Here is a 19,191-nt window from a genome sequence, read left to right as displayed (position 1 = left end):
GGCGTTCGGGCCTACTCACGCGCAAGAGTGGGTGGATCGGAGCTCCCCGATGATGGCATGGGGGACCCTCGAGGTGTGCATGGGGGGACGCGTAACTGTGAAGGGCACACGAAATGTCTGTCTTGATCAGGTATAATAGTGGCGGGAAGGGTAGGTCTCCTGCGGAGAAACATTCTTCCTGCTTCGGAGAAACATCACCGGAAGAGGAGATTAGTATGTTTTTGAGGAGGCACGGGAGACCCCGATGGGATGTCCGAGTTCGGACGAGCTAGGGAGGGCAGACTGCGCTGCCATGAAACCCTGAGGCAACTATGTTAAGCTTTTTAGCGTGGGCTGGTCGTCTTGAGGGAGTTTAAAAAAAAAGTATGTGACACTAAAAATATTGGTATGTAATTACTGTATACTAATTGATCGATAGCAAATTGCCATATTATCTGCAAAGGCAACAACTTCACCTTTAAATTTTTTATTAAAAAAATCACTCGTATATATATATATATATATATATATATACATATACGAGGTGCGACAATAAAGTAATGAGACTGATTTTTCTTTGCAAGATGTGGCAACCCTGCAGCTTGCGTAGGCACACCATCTTTGACCTTGGTCTATAAGCTACTTCTAGTCCAAGCGGCACATTGATGCAACTGCTCAGTCGTAAGTTGTGCTGTAATAAGTGAACACGTGTTTGTGTCTCGTCACAGAAATGAAACCGCAAAATATTGCGCAACGGTATGCCATTTCTTTTTGCGTTAAATTGGGTGAAAACGCGACGACAACTTATGGTAAGCTTCAGAAGGCTTTTGGAGAGGAGGTTATGTAAAGAGCTCAAGTTTTTCGGTTGCATAAAATTTTTAGTGAAGGCAGAACGAATGTTGAAGATGAAGACCGCAGTGGACGACCGTCAACCTCACGGACAGATGTCAATTTGACCAGGGTGCGTGAAATTGTACGATCTGATCGAAGATTATCCGTGAAAATGATTGCAGAAGAACTTAACATCAATCGAGAAACGGTTCGTCTAATATTAACTGAAGATCTTGGTACGAGAAAGATTTGTGCAAAAATGGTACCCAACAATCTCACACAACAACAGCAAGAAACACGGGAAATGTGGCAGCCGATCTGTTACAGCAAACGGAAATCAATCCAGATTTGTTGTGCCGTGTTATCACTGGCAATGAAGGTTGGTTTTTTCAATACGATCCAGAGACAAAACGCCAAAGTTCGCAATGGTGCTCAAAGGGATCACCCAGACCAAAAAAAGCTCGCATGTCAAAGTCAAAAGTGAAATGCATGCTTGTGTGCTTCTTCGATTTCAAGGGAATTGTTCATAAAGAGTGGGTGCCTCCTGGACAAACAGTTAACCAATATTTATACAAAGAAATTTTAGAAAGACTTCGTAAACGAGTTCGGGCCATGCCCGAACTCTTTGGTCCGCATTATCAGCAATGTTGGTCCGTGCCAACATTGCTGATAATTGAATTCTGCATCACGATAATGCGCTATCCCATACTGCTCTGTCAGTACAGCAATTTTTAACCTCAAAATTTTAAATCTCAGTACTACCACAGCCACCTTATTCACCAGATTTTTCTATTTCCAAGAGTCAAAATGGCGGTCAAGGGACACCATTTTCAAACAACACAAGATGTCCAAAAAGCTGTGACGAGGGTCTTGGAGGATATTACAGAAGATGAGTTCCAGAAATGTTACCATCAATGGCAGAAGCGCTGAAATAAGTGTGTGCAATAAGTGTGTGGGGAACTACTTTGAAGGAGACAACACTAAACATGACTAAAACGGTAAGCAACATGTTTTTTCACATCAGTCTCATTACTTTATTGTCGCACCTCGTATATATATATAAGAAATAGGATGGGAAGAAAAACAAAATCTTGTGGCATTCCATGAGAAATTTACCTGGCCCACTTAAAACATTACCATCACTGACCGACTGAATTCTATTTTGCAAATATATCGAGAACTTATTAACAATCACTTTACTCCAATTTATTCAATTTTGTATTGTAAAATTTACTGTTCCAGTATATCAAAAGCCTTTTGCAAATATAAAAATAGGCCGAGTTCTTTCTTATTGATGTTAATACCTACATTTATATCAGAGAGTAGTCTAGTGATAGCTAGTACATAGCTTTTTCAAGCTATGTACTTTACGAAAGCCGTATTGATTTCGACTAAAAATTTTATTTGATTCAAGAAAATTCAAAAGTCTTTTTGTGCTATTTTCTCGAGAATATTAGAAATTAGTGGTCTGCAGTTAGAAATCAATTTACGATCACCGTTTTTTGAAATTATTACAATTGATTCCTTTAAAATATTGGAAAAAAATACCCTTTTCAGATTATAGATTAATTAAAAAGGCAAATTTATAAGAAATCATACATGCAGTTTTATTATTTGTACTGTCAAATTCAACAGAATATTTATCAGTCATTGATTGAATTATTTTATGTACTTCAAAAAGATTAGTGTGTTTGAGAAATAGAGAGGGTTTATAGAGCTTGGTTTTACAAAGTTTTCATTTACGATGACATTAAATTTTTATCGACTGTGACTTTTATTTCATTTTTTAATTATCTCCTTACTTTTACAAATATTTTTTTAAAAGAATTAATATTATTTTTCTGCGTTAAGAATAAATTATAATAGTAACTCTCCTTTGCGTTATGTAAAAATTTCGAAGACTATTTTTGTACCTAATATATTTTTTTATTACTTTAGTATAATAAGGTTTCTATATGTTTTTTCCTATAATTTGTTCCTCTTACAAATCCTACTTATTAACATCTCAGTTATTCATGGTTCGTGTTTAATTGTTTTGGTACCTTTGTACAACCTTTGACTAAATATTTATGTTAATATGTTCATTTAATTTTCTTACAAAAAATTTCAAAACATCTTATCAATATATTTAATTTCATATAAATTTTCCTAATTTAAAAATAAAAGGGCATCTCTTAATTTCTGATAATCGCTCTTACAAAGTTGGTTCCAGTATTCCTTAGGTTTTTAATAATATCTAACAGATTGGTTTTAACACTCACAGCGAATGATCAATAATATTAAAATCCTGTACTTTGCCATAAAATTTAACATATTTATTCCTATCTTAAAAATTATATTTAATGCATATATATGGCCAATAAACGTACCTGATTAATGGTTTGGTAACACTATTGAAGGTAATAATAATACTATATAGGAATCAAATCCATATCTTTGTAATTAACAATTACTTTCAAATATATATATATATATATATATATATATGCTTTTTTTAAATAAATTAATATTATTTTTTCAAATCAAATATTGATTGTATTATCCATATTTTTCGAATCAGATAATATTCTTTTTATTCTTGAATAAATATATATTCCGAGTAGGGATGTAATCTATATAAAGCACTGGCCAAATGTTTGAAATATAAGTAAAATGGAATATGTATAAGTTTATATTTATATATTCGTTTGAAATATATATAAATGGTCAAATATTTGATATAAATTTGATGTTGGTACTTCTGTCACACCGAAACAGATTAATAATCTCTTCTGAGTAAACTCTCAAGGAGGCTTATCAAGTAAAGTTATAAACAACGCATTGCAATGTTATCTCTTTATTGCTGTTACAATGTAGCTTAGCCTTTTCGGGTAAAATGTGACTGACGTACCATTCATATGAACTTTCCATTCATGTGGATCACTTCCAGCTCACACGTCATTATATTTAACTGTAAAGTAATTAGTTTTGGTCTCACACACTTAATGATTTTCCGGTTAATTTTATTACTGAAGATTTTTTCAAGATTACTTTTTTTAATGCTACCTGTATTTCTAAAAAGAAAGAGCTCTAACAATTATTCCTACTTCGAAATCAAATCGAAAAATAATTTTTGATTGCAATTAAAAGGGAAGGTGCACAACTAAATGTTACACCAGTTCTAAATACAGAATTTCAAAATCCTTCGGTTAATCGCTTTTGACCTATGCAAGGTACATACGTACGTACAGATGTCAGGCCGAAACTAGTCAAACTGAATTCAGGGATGGTCAAAATTGATATTTCCGTTGAAATCTGAAAACCGAAATTTTTCATGATCACAGTACTTCCTTTACTTCGTACAAGGAAGTAAAAAGGGATTGTTATTTAATTTTCATTCAATCTCTTTTTATGGAATTTCATCGGGATAATGAAATGAGACATGTTTCGAGAAGTCTAATTTCATTAAACTTAATTGACTCACCCAACCCTTTTATAAATATCAATGCAGAGCAAATAAGACTTATAAACCATTAAAACCACGATTTATCAATATAATGTATCAAATGAGACATTTGTGAAAAATGAAAAACTTTAGATAAGGAATGAAAACTGTAAGGGAGATACATTAACGAGTTCTCTGATGACAGACGTAAGCTTTCAGTCGTCATCAACAGGATAAAAGTCAACTGTCGTAGTAAAGTTGAATACAGGAATCTAGGTCATAAGGATAGATTAATTTCCCCGTCCAGATATTTATGTTTCTTATCTCTTAGTAGATTCATGCCTTAACGAAATAAAAAAAAAAAAATATATATATATATATATATATGCTTTTAATCATTTTACTCATAAAAAGTTTATTTTATATAATTGGGGAAAAAATTGAAATTAAAGTTATTATTCCATGGAAATGACGAAATTACTACATTTAGAAAATGTATAGTGTAATACTTCTAGATTCTAAAAATGTACAATTTTTAATTTTTAAATAACGAAATAATCTATTTATTTTAAGTTGTTATTTTAAATAATTATGATGTAACAAATCATATGTTTATTGTTAGTTAAATCCTATTTTTACTTCTTGAAATAGCTTATATACTGCAATAATTAGTGTGCACTCTTTGTCACTAATCTTTTTGATTAGAAATAAGGGTTTTTTGTCATTAGATATAGTAATATTATTTTGTATTCTCATATCTAATCATAGTAAAAATCTCTTGGTTAAAATGTTTATTCACTTGCCTAAACAGACCGTACTTGAAATATTTTTTTCTTTATTGCATATTTTTCCTGTCTAAGCACTTTACATAATTTACTCTCAAAGCTGCGGGTGCTTAATAAAAAAGTTCATATTTAGGATAACGTTTGTAGGGAAGAAATATTGGTTAAATGATTATTACTCTCCATATATAAGCTCCATGCTTTTCTTCATATAAGTTTTTATTTTCAATTTTGTTCGATCTCCAACTATTTCCTTGAGAAGCGGTTCATTCATTCTTTTACTTTTATTTTAACTACATAAGATTGGTAGGAATGAAATTTATTTCAGTGTCAATTTTCTTAACATATATATATATATATATATATATATATATATATATATATATATATATATATATAGGAAAAAAATCTTTTATGTATTACTGTTTCTTGACCAGTACAAGTTCATCATAAAAATTTATAATAAACGACGTCATTGTAATTCAATTGAATTCGGAGTACTTTTTTTTCGGCCTTAGTTGTTTAGGAAGCTTTCATCGGGATGATCAAACCTTCGTTTCGATAGCATAAACTTCTTTTCATTTTTTTTTCTCCTCTCTCCTGGGCTGGATCCACGGTTAAGTATAACACAGCCCAGGTGAGTGTCCATAACCCACAGGGTTGGTCTAGTGGTGAACGCGTCTTCCCAAATCAGCTGATTTGGAAGTAGAGAGTTCCAGCGTTTAAGTCCTAGTAAAGCCAGCTATTTTTACAAGGACTTGAGTACTAGATCGTGGATACCAGTGTTCTTTGGTGGTTGGGTTTCAATTAACCACACATCTCAAGTATGGTCGAACTGAGAATGTACAAGACTACACTTCATTCACACTCATACATATCATCCTCTGAAGTATTATCTAAACGGTAGTTACCGGAGGCTAGACAGGAAAAAAAAAGTGAGTGTCCATATACTCAACCAGGACTTCACGCCTATCGGCTTTATCCATGTCGGCCCGCCGGTCGGATCTTTCCTCCGTGCCTGCCTCTAACTCCCAGAGTAAGGTAACCAGGCCCGTTCCTGGGCCCCACCTCAGAAGCCGGGACTCGGTCTTTACGCCAATGCCTCTAACGAAGATACCCCGAAAGGGGCAGCTCCACCGGGACTCGGTCTTTATCAACGGGGGGTTGTGGAGTCCCCGTGCTTCGTCACCACCGCCCACCCGCGCAAGCACGGACGAATAGTAGCTCCTCATTGGGCTGTCCATTACCCTCTCGCTACCCCCCGTAATGTAGTTTAACGTGGTTCTGGATGGTTTACGCGCATGGAAAATGAAACTATTGAGAATATCCTTTTAAATTCCTATATTGTCGTAAAATCAATTTACCCGTTACCGTTAATTTATGGTACTTTCAGAAAATAATTATAATTGCTTCGTAAAATCAATTTCCATGCTGAATGAAATAGTAAATATCACAATAATATTTTTAATTTTGACTACGAAGAATTTAAATTTAAAATTGTTAATACGTATTTTATCTTATTTCGGTTTCTCACAAAAATATTTTCAAAATAAATCTACTGCGACCTTAACAGTAGGTTTGCGACAGATTATTTAAATGTTATTAAAAAAAAATTTGGCGTAAAAGTCTGATGATTAAGGTAATGAATCCTATAGCGAACGTGTTAATTGCTAAAGCTAATTTCAAGATTATTCTACAGTACCTCTTAAAGAATATTTTTAACAGTAAAAAACTGTAACAATAAAATTTAGCAAATTCTCTTACACCAAAACGGTGTATTTTGTTAGCATAAAAATATGTGTAAAATATGCAACTTTTGAAAAAATGGCGTAAAACACATTAAATGACGTCATTTTAGTTGAGATTGTGTAACTATAATTTTTCTCACAGTTTTTGTTTTTCAATTTCCTGTAAAATGATGTGCTACAACTCTAGCTATCCACTTAAATTTTGTTATTTATATTCAAGGGGGTTGCTGGGGGTGCTCTTATAATGAAAATAAATCATTTTGTGGTTGAAGCATGTGTTAAATTTATTTTTCTGTTTTGTGGCTGAAAGTTTATTTAAAGATAATCTACCTCATTAACACTGTGTGTGTGTTTATTTATATCATACAAATCCAAATAAAAAAAAATTGTTATTTATTCTATTACAAAATTATTTATTATTCAGTGGTTATAAGAATTAAGAAAGCAGTGTGATGTACAAATTTCAGTTCTAAGATAGCATATTTATGTACAGTTTGGAATACGTCACGTTTTTTTTTTTTTTTGAAGAAAGAACAATTTTATTCATTTTTAATTTAATTCTGCATATTTGCTTTTTATTCTAGATTGTATAAAATTCAAGATGTCTTTGTTCGGTAGTTTTCAAGTTGTATGATGTATAAACTGTAGAAAATGTTGGAATGAAGTAAAATTATTTGCTGCTTTTTTCTTGAAACGTACAATAAAAAAAACTCCCAAACTTACATTATTAATACTTTGAGCTTACAGTGACCGCTTTTAGTCGAGATGTCAGGATATACAAAGAATTCCTTTCAGTCATTTATAAAAGGTAGTCTATATACACTTGTCTCGAATTTAATTTTATTTATTTATTTTATTAATATAAATATGTAAGTCAGAACTATTTTAGTAGAAAGTAAATTATTCTAGTACAGTTTTCCCTATTTGAAACTGTCATGTACAGTTACATAATAAATTCACTCGTTAGTTTTTTTTTTGTTTTTTTTTTAAACGAAAGTTGAAATCATATCCCAGGTAAATTATATATTTAAAAAAAAATTATTTATTAACAATATTCAATATTTTATAATTAAATAACATAATATTCCAGAATATGGTTGTGTAATTATTGCAGTTAACTTATTATACAACGTGAAGTCTGATATCAGTAAATAGGTTAGTAATTTTTGCCGGCCTCCGTGGCGTGAGTGGTAGCGTCTCGGCCTTTCATCCGGAGGTCCCGGGTTCGAATTCCGGTCAGGCATGACATTTTCACACACGCTACAAATCATTCATCTTATCCTTTGAAGCAAATACCTGACGGTGGTTCCGGGGTTAAAAAAAATATAAAAAAATTAGGTTAGTAATTTTCAAGTTTTACAATGAACATTGTAATAGTATCTTTCTGTATCTTTCGCATTTCACAAATACATAAATTCTTACATTTTGGCTTACATTTTAATGTTCTTGTATATGTTTTCTTTTTTATGACTTTTTCTTCGGTTATTCATTCTTTATTTTCTTATGGTAATAGTATTTATTATTGTATTCGGTAAAACATTTCGATACCAAGGGAGATAATTTATTTCTTATAACGTTGTTCGATATTTTGGAAAAAAAAGAATTTGGTTTTATTTACAGAAGCTATTGTAATAAATATGATAATAGATGAAAAAAAGTTTGTTCCTCCGCAATTTAAAATGTATTCATAAAAATCGAATTTAATATCACCTAAGGGACAACTAAACATTTTCTACACTAAACGTAAAACTCTACAAAAAGGTAAAGAGTATTTGTCACAACCAAAAAAAACCAAAAGTGAATGACAATAAAAGTCTGCCACCGTATTGCATCGAGCAAGTTTCCTTTATTTCATGTGTATCATGTCTTTTCCTAACTTCCATTAACTTTCACTTGTCAAATTGATCATTTAAATATTTTTTTAAATATTTCAGCTTCGTCCAAATTCTATTATACTATGGACAATAACAATAATAATGCGGGTACTTCAGCAGCCCCACAAATTCAGGGAGCGTATCGGGTCTTGACTCTGATACGCTGCAGACCGTACATCAGAGCTGGTATCGCCTGATGTCAGCAGCAGAAAATCCTCCTTGATTTACTGCGGATCATCAGAAGAATCCATTTCCGAGGCCTCAGACAACCTGAAGTTCTACAACAAGACCTACAGGAAAGTAGAGAAAAGGAAAAGAAGAAAGCATGACCTAAGGGTAAATAAACCTGTGTAGTATGATTGTATTATAGACTGTATCCTTGTTTTGTAATTTTTATCATCATATTCCGTGGTCGTTTATGGCGATCCTTTTTATTCTTAGCTTAAGTTTGGATGTATTATGTTATTATTTGATTATATACAATTTTCAGTTTATTATAGCATGAGGGTGCCTGGAATATGTGTATAGATGGTGTTGCACTGTACTATGATCATGTAGGTTTGGTTTTTATTATGATTATACTGTTTTATAATTTGCTGTAATTGTTACTCTGCATAGTATGTTTTTGTTTGGATTGTATTATGGTTTGTGATTTCTTTCATGATCCTTATGTCTGTGTCCTCCTCGTGGGCGATCCTTATTGTACTTAGCTTAAGTTTATTCTGGTTGTATTATGTATATTGTAATTATAAATGTTCTAGTTATTCCTGCGCGAGGATGCCTGGTTTTTATGTATAGATGATATTCTACATTAATCTATTTTTATGTAAGTACTGGTTTGTATTATATTGATTATTGTATTAAAATTTTTATGTTTCTATTAATATAGAAACATACAAGCATACTACAAATACTAATCCTAATGGATTAGTATTTGTAGTATGCTTGGCGTGAGTGCGAGCTTCCCCTCCCTGATGAAATGCTTTATTGGCTATTCCAAAGAGGGTGGATAGCCAGGGGTGGTGGTTTAGTCGGTAGTGCGCAGGAATACATACGCAGTTAACTATCTTGCGGAACCTGTTACCGAGCCCGACACTGCTTAGGCGTCCGTAAATGGGATTACCCATCTCTTAGTGTAAATAAACCTACGTGTTATAATGAAAGTAAATGCTTTTTATATGTTTTTATATAATTTTAGGCATAATTAGGCATAATTTTATGCCTGATATAGATCATTTGAAATGTTTTTTGATAGTTATTTTATATTTCGATAGAAATGATGAATTATTTTAAGTATTATCAACGTGTTGTGAGCGTTTTTAATGTTTCACTTTTAAGTGTTTTTTTTTTTTTTAGTGGAAAGAGCCAACCCTTGTCATCTTGTACTTATTTGGGGTTTTTAATATAATTCGACAAGTTTTTCTTGGATGGTCTGTCCAGAAGACTAGTAGCTTTAGACAATGTCGCTAGAGATTCCATAAGGGAGAAAAAGAAATTTTGTTTTTTTTTATGTGTAAATGGGCTAATGACGCTGCACTCGATGCCCCTAAAACGTCAAAAAAATGTGTTAGTTTTGGAACAAAACTTTAGCTGATTTGTTCAATAAGGTCGTACGACATTATTATACATGACGTTACATGCGACAGTAATTAAGATCTATTGTGATTTTTGGCGTTTATTTTAATTTTAACCAGGTTTGGTGATGTTGAATGCGCATTTCAGGGTTTTTTTTTAAAGAAATAAATATTTTTTTGAATTGGCTTTGTTACTGCAAAAATACTACTTCCTGTAATTTACTTTTGTGAGAAATCCTAAAAAAACTTTTTTTTTCTGCCTAGCGTAATTGAGGTCTTAATCTGCACTGAGGAGTTATGCCAAAATAATACGTACAAATACTAATATAATTCTGTGTTAAAGAAAGATCTGACAATGTTGCGAGTATGACTATTTTTTTTATATTTCTCTGTATATGTGTATTGAATTCTAGGTGTACTAGATGTCGGGTGAATGTGTGAGATGTGAGGCCTGTGAATGACATAATGAGGGAGTTGATAATGACTTTTTCTTGTTTCCAGAGCCTTTTATTTCTATGGCTAGAACGGTGAATTTGGTTATATTTTCGGTGTGTTTGGTTTGGATGTTTGTGTCGTTTGGGATGCCAATATCGATTAGGTTGATGGTTTTTTTTTGAAGTTGATGAATGATCTGCTGACAGGGATTTTATTATTATTATTATTACCATTATTATACGAGTGTAACAATAAAATTTTCACAAAAATGGACGACTACCCTATTTAATCATTGCAATATAATGGCAAATTGCAATGTTAGTTTCGGAGAATAAAATCTTCGCGTTAATTTGAAATCGAACCTGGTTCTAGTTCATAATTTTTATATTAGGCTCATTATTGCGGAATTTGATTTTAGAAAAATCGGATATTCATCTGCAGTCATTACTAATGAAATAATTACAGAATTCCTCCTTCTGTAAATTTTTATTCTTTTATCTATGAATCTTTAATTGTGACAGCAGCAAATGTGATCGGCCACAATAGAAAAAGTAGGTAGTTGGAGAAATTACGCCTACTAATTTACTCTAATCTATTTGAAAGTTGTTTGTGCATCAGTTATAAAAAATTATTAACCTCTGAAATTAAATATTTCCTCCAGAATAATATTTTAGAGTTTTATCTCTCTCATTCAATAAATTATACTTTTATTAAAAGTTTTATTCACAGCCAGCCACAAAATATTAACTAGTTCTAAACATTTACTTGGAGTTTAGACAGTTTAATGAACATTAGTTTTCACTATAAATGAAAGTAATACAAAACGAAGAAAAAAATTCATTAATAGTTTACTTTTTTTCTTCTATTCTTAATACTCACGGGGAATTAACGACTTAAATCATCATCACGCTTTGTGACTTCTATCTTTTTAAATTTAATTGCACCCATACTACAAAAAAAGTTTATAAAACAAACGCAGTCATTTAATGTTGTATTATTTTTTTTTTTATTTTAGGCTAAAATATTTTTAAATGTTATGATTACTTATTTGTTAAATTAAAATTAATTTAAATGAAACTTGAGTATAAAAAGTAATAATATTGTTTCGTTTGTAAAAGAATGTTTAATTATCAAATTAAATTTTAAGTTCTTCAAATAATTTAAGTAGTAATACTTTTGGGAGTCTCCTTTCTTGTTAGTTCATTAATAAATTAATTAGTAAACTTTAGATATATTTTTTTTTGTACTTTTATAATTGTTTATAAATTCTTCAGTAGAAATTCTTCACTAATTTTTTTTTTCACAGATATGTAAAGATATATTCAGTCAGATATGAATAAAATATTTAAACACAATGATAGAATAAAATAGCTGAACTTAAACACAAAAAAATATAATCAGTGTAGCATAAAATTGATATGAGCTCAACTTATTTATAAAAAAATAATAAAAAAAACATTATATTGTACGATAAAAAAATCAGATTCATTATATTGATTCATAAAACGTGTGAAAATATTTGCTTAGTATCTTTTAATCTCCCCGCTTAAGATGATCGGGTGGGGTCTCCCTTGCAGTACTGTTGGGGAGAAGTAAGACCTAGTCCCGATGGGGGATCCTTTCGGGGGTTCCTTATTAGAGGCAAGGCATAAAGACAGAATCCCGGTGGGGGGATCCTTTGGGGCCCCCTCATTAGAGACATGGCGCCGAAAAGAACGAGTTCCGGCTATCTAGTAGGAACTTTGTTCCCGACGAGGTAGTTAGACGCTGTGGCAACCCTCGGAGCTGAGTTTGTGTTTAGTTGCCGATCCGGCACCGGGAGATGAGGGAAAAAAGCAAAAAAGAAAATTTTAATCAATAATGTACAGCTTCATTATTCAAAGAAAAATTGGTCCCAATTGTAGTTTCGTCACCTGTAATTAAAAAAAAAAAAACTACAAAACGTAATTAATTACAGAAGAATAATATAGAAGAGATTATTTTCAGCAAGTAATACAGAAAATGAGTCAGTAACATATATTATTATATTTTATTAATAAGATATTATTCATACAGCTTGGTTTATGAATGAATGACGCTGTTCTAGTAGACAGAAAAACAGCCTTTTAGCAATTCAATCACAATAATATTTTTAAATAAGAATTAATTTGTTGTTTTTGAATGTTAAGAAAGGTTTTATATCGATCAGGTTTTTGTATTGACAACCATATGTATACAAACAAATCGGATATCTATTGAAATAAAAGTAGGTTAACTTTTTTGCGTTGGTTGTAAAAGGGCAGATTGTTAAATACGTTTTATAGAATTATGACATTCTAGATTTTAAATTTTATGTGTGAGAATATATTTATAAATGATTCAAAATTTATTTATTCATCGTTTTAAAAATTATTGCCAATCACTGAATAACTTTTACAGATTCTTTTATGTATTACGGTATAAGTAATACACTTTAAACCAACCTCATAAATATTAAATAAATAATGCAGCCTCAGTGGCGCGAATGATAGCGTCTCGGCCTTTCATACCGAGGTCCTGGGTTCGAATTCCGGTCAGGCTTGGCATTTTTCATACGCTACAAAATTCCATTTCCATATCCCTAGCACAAGCTTCAAGCTTACGTGGCGATATCAACCAAAAAAAAATATATATATATATGTATCACCAAGAAACTAATTATAAATTTAATATAAATAAATTTATTAACAAAAAAATATATTGTTTTTGTTTAGTAATCGCCGTGGTTTGCGAAAAACATTGAAAAACACGATTATCTGGGATTGCAAACCGTTCGACAGGAGATACGGCGATTCGGTTCATTATATAAAATGTACTGGACAAAAATATTTGAACAATACATGAACAATATATGGACAAAAAAATATATATATATTTAAGGTTTTTTTTAAAATATATATGTCTTTTTTTTTGTATTAAAGATATACGGGCTAGTAACCTATAGATGCAGTAAAGCAGTAATTTGTTATGTAGTGTATTTTTACTCGACTTCAAAAAAGAGGGTTAAATATTCGACCCGTCTATTTTTTTATATTTGTTTGCGCATAATGTTTTTCCTATTAACCCGATTTAAATAGATCTTGTTGCAAGTGACGCAGCTGCTTATCGCGATGATACCATGATTTTGAAAAAATATTTTAGACCCCAAAAATCGGTAAAGATTAAAAAAAAAATGTCAAAAAGAACACTTTTTCGCCGTCCGGAAGGCAGGTAAGGCATTGGGAATCCTGATATTCTTTATATATGCATCACGTTAGATGGTCTTCCGTAGGGCAGGTAATGTGAGCTTCTGCCCAAGATATGTAGCACCGTTAATAAAATCATTAAAAATCGAGATAGCTCGTCTTAAACTTTTCAGACCCGATATACATTATATATAATATACAGCATCGGTAGGGACAGTGAGAATCTTATAATTCTGTATAATTGCATCACATTACATGGTCTTGATGTCGGTTCCAATTTTTTATTTTAAATAACTAACGAAATAATACATTTTTTAGTAAATTGCATCTGAACTTTTAGTGCGCACCTCAATAGAAATTTTAACAGATTTTACATTTTAGATTTTTTTAACAGAAATTTTAGCAGATCGTATTTGAAGAAATGCCGACAAATATATTTTCGATTCATTTTAAGAGATAGCTTGCTGTAAATAAGCCGCGTGGCATTGAAACAGATCGTCTGGATGTTACGCTACAGATTGTCTACTTTGATGTTTTACGTATTGATTGATTTATGAAGTAATGTTTTCATTTAGCGGCGATTGAACGTGTTGTTTACGAATTAATTACGTGACAGCTCTTTTTAAAGTTACATCGTTGACAAAAATATATTACTGCAATAACACAATCGCACATGCAGTATATATAACTACTACAAACAACAGCTAGAAAAGCTCTTACGCTAAACACAGGATAGCAACAAATAGGCGTTCCTTGTTGATAATATATTATGTCATATTCTTGTCGAAGAGGCAGTCTCCCCTTAGAAATTGTTTTGAAACTTACAAAGGATAGTGAATGAATAGAATAACCTTCAGTAACTTCTAATAAATTGAGAATGGGAAAATAAATTTAAAAAAATCGAGCCAATCACTACGTTCATTTTTTTTATCTAACGGTCGTTAGTGGCAAGGCTCAATTTCAACTCAACTGAATCATGCGGCACTGGCCAGTTTTTTAACGTTACTTGACGTATTACCGATTACTCCATCAGTGTTATTTAAGAAAATGTTTTACAATAATTTATACTAATACGTAATACAGCGCTTAAAATTATTGTTGGGTAAGGTTAACAAAAAACACACAGCTAGTATTTGCCAAAAGAAATTGGACTTTATTGAAAGTGAAACAAATGAACTTATGTTATAATTATAACCTTAAAACATAAAAGGAAATTATGAAATTAACATAACTAAATGATACTTAACATATCAGCTGAATCAACAAATGAACAATGATGTTAAATGCAAAAATACATGAATAAACATTTTTTAAATACATAATGTAACAAAGCCTGAAAACAGGAGAACATAAAACACCTTATTTTCAAATTAGATACTTAAAACATAACATCAATAGAGAGTGGAACTGGAAAACAGTTGCACTACTAACATATACTGTAATATGAAAATTAGCAATGAACAGATTTCATTAGCTTAGAAAACATTAATTACAATAATTTCAGTATAGAAGGCGTTAATTGCAATATAATCACATTAAAATAAGTAATAATATAAATGGAGTTTATTTTGATAGATAAGCATTCTTGAAAATACAAAAATCACCAAGTCCTAAAACATACCTGCACATCAGGAGTAATTTGCTTTAGGTTAATTTCGGCGATCAACAAATTACAAAAATAAATTATAGAGTTAATTACAATAACAAATCGTAATAATTAAACATGTAAAATAGGTAAGCCACCTATCATGATTGCACTTGAGTGAATAAATGGTTTTATTTTAACTAAACTTGAAATCGAAAGGCATAAGGTATGATGAACTGAATGTTCCACAAATTTCAATGATAAAATCACTGTTTAACGTAATAATGAAAATTGAACTTGCCTGTAGCACACAAATAATATCAAGAGACGAACTCGTGAATGAAGGTACATGAATACATACAGTAATCCTGGGCGTAGTCCGCACTGGTGTATCAGGAATACAGAGGTGTGATGTGGTTTAGTGGTAGAATAATACGTAGCATCTCAGATATGTAGCGACGAGTTTGGAGATTCTGCTTGGATGAGAATATTATCACAAAGTTTGCAGGAGAATATGGCCATAGGCGACTGTACTGGAGGAATGTTGGATCTACTCTGCCGAAAAGATGGCGTGAAAGAAAAAAGGGGTAAACCAGATCCAGGTAGTGGACAGGAGAGAGTGTGTGTGTGTTAAAAACAAAAGATGTGTGCATGTATTAGTATGGGAACGAAAGAATAACGGATGTATGAAAGGGGTAGTCAAAAATAATTCGAGAGATGAATGCACGCGGTCACTAAGGATGACAGAGGGAAACAGTCTGGCAGGCGCCAGAAGTGTCAAACACGAGAACAAATAATCAAACAGGTACAAATTACAAGCCCAAAAATACGAAACATAGTAAAATTTAACATTCCTGTAACAAACAACAGGACCCAACCCTAGCTTGGAATTCATTGAAAATAACGGAAACTTTACGCTAAACGGCGTAAACAATTATTATACTTATCCCTCAAATTACAATAAATTGCATACTAACTGCAATACGGGCTGCATTTGTACGCCAATATGGGACTGCATTTGTACGCCATCTGAAGTGAAGGATTCACGTTAGAGAGAAACGGAAACAGCTTAACGTTAAGTTCAGGGAGATGAACTGATTGCTAGGCCGGAGGTCGTAATTATCTTTATCCGATAAGCAGTTTACCCAACGATATTGAAATTGATTTGGACCTACAGAATCCAACTGTGGGGTAAAACAAACGAGAGTAATATTGGCATCGTAAAGCGATTCCAGAAAAGATTATTGAAAAGTATAACAGGAACGCCGTGGTTTGAGAAAATCATTGAGGTACGTGATTATCTGGGATTGCAAGGATTCAAAGAAGATCACGGCGATTCGGTACTAAATACAAAATTAGACTGGACAGATATATATGAACTGGCTTTTAGTTAGCCTTCTGAGTAAGGGAAGACGTTAGGCGCCTAAAGCGGCTGCACATATTAGATCTGTGAGGTTCTTCGAGATTTATTTGGTGAATCAGCTACCTTAGGATGTTATCTATCGTCAAAATGTTTTCTTTTCTTTCGTTATTTTTTTTTTTGTTGTTTCTATTTTTTTATTTTTTATTTTACTGTTTCTTTGTTTGTTTGTGTTTTTGTGATTCTTTGTGTGGCTGATAGGACCAATTCTTGGATTTTTTTTTTTTTTTTACTTCTTTGTACGAAGTAAAGGAAGTATTGTGATCGCGAAAAATATCGGTTTCTAGATTTCAACGGAAATATTTATTTTGACCATACCTGAATCCATTTTAACTCTTTTCGGCGTGACGTATGTACATACGTATGTATTTTGCATAACTCAAAAACGATTAGCCGTAGGACGTGGACATTTTTGATTTAGACTGTTGTAACATCTTGTTGTTCATCTCCCCTTTTGATTGCAATAGACTGAACCAAAAATGTCTAAAAAAGACCAAAATCCAAAAGAATTTACATTTTGGACTTTTTCTTAACTGCAGTAATAAGCTCTCATTGACAGCTTCTCAACGATATGTCATAAGTGGTACTTATTTCCATTGATTCAAGAGTTACAGCCAAATATAATTTTAATTAATGAAATGTTTGGATCATAGGGGAAAGCACATCGGTTCGAATCAGACTTTTTTTACGTTCCTTTTTTTTAACCTTTTTTTTAAAATTTATTTATATTGATATATTAATAATTATTAACCTCTTATTGTAAAAAAACTTTACGATGCATAATAATTCATTAACACACAAAAAAAAGAAAAAATATTAGAAGTTTTTAATGAAATAAAATTTTATGCACTTTTCATTTTAAAAAAAATGTGTATTTAATAAGTGTATTTAAAAATGTGTATTTAATGTGTAATTTAATAAGCGTGATGACAAATAGTCACAATCGTAATCTTAATGACATGGAAGTCATGTGTAATCCACATCAGATTTTTTTTTAATTTTCTGGACTTGATTAATGCTCTTTGGACTTATTGGTAAATACTTACATGTACTGTGTAAGATATGTATACATATGCATACATGTGAGTGAATATATGGTTGTTTGAGAAATTTCAATGGAAACCTCTTTTTGCATGTAATTTATTTTTTGTAGTAAGATTGAATGTAAATGAAAATAACTTTACTGGCCAAAACAAAAAAATTACAATATTTGAAGAAAATTACATTTCTTCCGATTTTGGAAATAGATTGTATTCATTCCTTATTTTTTGTATGCTTAGACATCTAAGCATACAAAAAGCATAGATTTGTCTGTGGAAATTGAGCGAATATAAATTTATCATGTTGATTTAATTATTAAGTTACATTAATCATCAAACGTATAAGTTTAAAAGAAATACGTATTCATGCTATTATGTTATCTTTTAATAAAGAGTTGGTCCGTGTCTAAGTTCTACATAACATTATTTGTTATTGTAGTAGGCTATATGGTATAATATTATCTTACCAATTAGCTAATCTTTTAAGAATGATTAATACATTTTCTCGTTACTTTTATTTTTTTTTTTAAAAAGAAAACGATCAGATTAGTTTTACTTTTTTAAGGTTTTTTCTTAACTGAATTACAAACCGAAGCAATAAAATGGAATAAACCTAAAAATCAGAAAAAACAAGTTTATTTATTGTAGAAGGGATTTTTTTCATCCTTGTATAAAAAAGGTAAACTTGCAGGGGTATATTTACAACAATCTGGATTTCGTTTGCCCCAGCACGTCCCTTCTAGAATAGCTAGGCCACGGATATGCGAAGCTATGTACATAAAGTAAACAAGATCTTATCAATTCAATTAGCCTCTGTCGACCTACCATTTATCTAACCGTGTATTTCATATTACTTTCTTGGGTTTATAATTAACCTAATCTTGTTTAGTGAATTGATATATTTTTAAAAGGTTTTGTTTTTTAATTCAATAAACAACAAATACAAAAATGTATATTTATTTATATTCAAATATTTATTTAATACTAGCAGTCTAGGCAATGCCATATTGCTGGATTTCAATATATATATATATATATATATATAGAACACAATTGATAGTTTGATAAAACATTACCGAAATGAACATTTCAGAACAAAATTTAACCTTTCCCTTTCTCCCTTTTCCTTTCTTTCTCCATTTTCCTTTTCCCAATTTATTTTTACTATATTCTCTTTTCATTTCCCCGTTTCCCGTTTTTTCCTTTCACTTTCCTTCCGCCGTTTCTCTTTTCCCTATTTCCCTTTCCGATGCATCTTTCCCCCTATCCCCTTTTTCTACTTTCCCATTTCCATTT

At 31.4% G+C, this 19,191-nt stretch overlaps 2 protein-coding genes across 5 annotated transcripts in view; one reads left to right on the top strand and one right to left on the bottom strand.

The window, feature by feature from the left end:
• The window catches only part of LOC142322266 (N(4)-(Beta-N-acetylglucosaminyl)-L-asparaginase-like), an 869,152-nt gene that overhangs the window by 188,690 nt on the left and 661,271 nt on the right, over nucleotides 1–19,191 (top strand). Inside the window, exon 6 of one of the 3 annotated variants that reach the window (XM_075361162.1) lies at nucleotides 8,699–8,974. The exons of the other annotated variants lie outside the window; for them this stretch is intronic. The gene's annotated coding sequence lies outside the window, so the exon portion shown is untranslated. The remainder of the gene's footprint in view (nucleotides 1–8,698; nucleotides 8,975–19,191) is intronic. 3 annotated transcript variants of the gene reach the window in all.
• LOC142322267 (zwei Ig domain protein zig-8-like) overlaps nucleotides 1–19,191 on the bottom strand; it is a 694,854-nt gene that overhangs the window by 416,669 nt on the left and 258,994 nt on the right. The window lies entirely within an intron of this gene.

This window comes from Lycorma delicatula, chromosome 3, assembly GCF_047948215.1.
Source record: "Lycorma delicatula isolate Av1 chromosome 3, ASM4794821v1, whole genome shotgun sequence".
In the NCBI taxonomy this organism is placed as follows: domain Eukaryota; kingdom Metazoa; phylum Arthropoda; class Insecta; order Hemiptera; family Fulgoridae; genus Lycorma; species Lycorma delicatula.
Note: the sequence above shows the minus strand (reverse complement) of the source record. Positions and strands in the feature narration are given on the sequence as shown.